We start from the raw sequence: 2,939 nt of genomic DNA on the forward strand, positions 1-2,939 counted from the left end.
AAATTTTCATAACATATTTGAAACACTCAGAAAAACAATGAAGCAAGTTTCTCCAAAGCATAAATAACAAAGTTATTAATATTAAAAGATTACCTATTTTTTATTAAATCACTTATACAACAGTAGATAATGGAAAAATATTGAGCAATGAAACTCCTAATATTTAATATTATAAAAATTTTTTGTTTATTATTAAAGAAAAAAAGCAGGAAATTTAAGAACTTAAAGTGTTGGCCTCATACTTTAAAAAGGGAAAACAATAGTTACTTAATATATGTTTTCATAATTTAAAATAGAAATTGGGAAATGTTACATTCTCAATTATTTTAATCATAAAAGTCAACAACCAAAGTAGTCACTTAGGGCAGAAATAAAATTCTCCTGAGAGTTGGAGCTACATAGAGGTCAAAAGTAGTTTGTAAACAACAAAGTATTTAATTTTTAGACACAGTAACTTGGTTGGCTTGTATGTTCTTGGTTGTTAAATTTTTAAATATCTGAAAAAGTGGGTATTCACTGTGCTAAATAATTCACTTTGTAAATAAAAGTACATGCCATCTAAGTGAGAGAGCGTTTCTCAACATACTTAATAGGAACTTTAAATGTATATTCTACAGAAGGAACAGTAAAATTTTACCCTTTTAAGTGTATGGTGACTTTTTAAAATGCTGCCTCTAAGACAAATTCCTAGGTAAGGGATGAGATTTGGGTTTTTGTCTTCATCTCTAGAAAAATATAAATGCTGATAGGAAGGATTAGCAAAGTTAATAATGGTTTCTTTCCTCCATAATGTTACTCAAGCTCCATTTTTATGCAATGCATTGATTCCATGGTTCCCACAGGAAAGCATTTCTTTATGGATACGTGTCACCAGGAGGAGAATGACTTTGTTTCCCTATGATGATTGTATGACATATTAGTATTAGGTTACTTTTGTACCCAGCCTAGAAACACTGCATTTGATGGCAGTGATGGAATGGAGGATTTTTGAGTGTCCGAGTGATAGGTTAAATGTTTGTTTTTATACGTCTGCTTCTGTACTAGAATAGGACTTCTCCGCAGACAGCAGTAGCTACAGTCAACCGTAGGGACTCTTTATACCCCGTGACTGAAAATAACAGGCACCATTACTCCATCAGCATGAACATAATTATATCTCTGTTCTTCTGTCACAATTCATTCTTTGACATAATATTGAAAAGAATAAATGGGTAGTGGCAATCAAGGTCCTCACAAGCTAAATAAGTTGAAGAACTACAGTATAAAGCAATCTGGATACAATGTCTCATGATAATTTTAAAATTGAAACTTTACAATAAAGCAAAAATATAGTAGTAAAAGGTCTTACTATGTTGCAAAAGCATTTGCACTATCTAGGATAATACTAAATTAAGCTGCATTACTTCTATGTACTATACCTTAGTGATCTTGTAAGAAATTCTGCCAGTCCAACTATCATCTACACACAAATCCTCTCTGAATTCCATTTTTTGAGGACAGTTCTAAGTAAGTTTGGATGCATGAATCTTATGTGGGACCCAGTGTTTCTGTTTAGCAAACTGTTGATTCTGTTTATTTAAAGTTGTGCTGTATAAAAAATGGTGTGTCCATAAACAGAGGAATGGATAAAGAAGATGTGGTACATATATACAATGGAATATTACTCAGCCATAAAAAGGAACGAAATTGGGTCATTTGCAGAGACATGGATGGACCTAAAGAGTGTCATACAGAGTGAAGTAAGCCAGAAAGAGAAAAACAAATATCGTATATTAACGCATGTACGTGGCATCTAGAAAAACAGCATAGATGATCTTATTTGCAAAGCAGAAATAGAGACACAGATGTAGAGAACAAATGTATGGATACCAAGTGGGAAGAGGGAGAGGGAAGAATTGGGAGATTCGGATTGACATATGTACACTACTGATACTATGTATAAAATAGATAACTAATAAGAACCTACTGTATAGCACAGGGAACTCTACTCAGTGCTCTGTGGTGACCTAAATCGGAAGGAAATCCAAAAAAAAGCGGATATAGGTATACACATAGCTGATTCATTTTGCTGTACAGTAGAAACTAACACAACATTATAAAGCAACTACACTCCAATAAAATTAATTAAAAAATTAAAAATGCTGTGCGTATGTAATGAAGATTTAAGTGCCACCTGAAATGTGTATGCCACCCTAAGGATATCACTGAAGCTTCCGACTTGGTGCTTTTAATCTTGACTGCACATACAGTGCTCAATTTCTTCAGGAGAAATATGGACCTGATGGAAATCCTTGGACTGAACTGGAGAGCAATTTTGTCAGCAACATCCATCTTAAGTAATTCCACTTGCTCATTCCAGATCCATCTTTACAGAGCACCTCATAATAATTTTGATAAAGTCTCAGGACTTTGTCTCTGAGCATTTTAGAGAACCAGGAGACGGCTCCATCTACTCTCTGAATCCAAAGGGTCTGTTCTCCCACCTAGTTAGGCAAAGGCAAGCCTGTTTCTGTCATCTGCTCATCCGGGCTTGAAGCTCTGATTTCCTTGCTTCCTTAATATTTATGCTGCAGTTAGTTTCCCATTTGGAAGAATGCAAGGGGAATAACAAACCTCTTGTTGAGTGCCATTTTTTTTCAACTGAGAGAAAAATCACTTTGGCTTTAGGCTTTGTTTAGAGGTAGGATCTAGCAAACGCCCTCAATCTCTCCCCTCTCAATAGGTACTATGGAAAGATTTTTTACATTTCAAATGCTCTATTCTGCTTGCCCACACTCTTTTAAACGTGGGTTTCTCTTTCTGTGTGTATGTGTGTGTGTGTGTGTGTGTGTGTGTATAAATATATGTTTGTATGTATTATATAAACCATAAATGCATATATTAAAAGCATTGCCCTTTCCTCCCATACCTGCTTATGAAGGTATATAAGCATGAAAAGT

The sequence above is a fragment of the Pseudorca crassidens genome, chromosome 18 (assembly GCF_039906515.1).
Source record: "Pseudorca crassidens isolate mPseCra1 chromosome 18, mPseCra1.hap1, whole genome shotgun sequence".
Lineage (NCBI taxonomy): Eukaryota > Metazoa > Chordata > Mammalia > Artiodactyla > Delphinidae > Pseudorca > Pseudorca crassidens.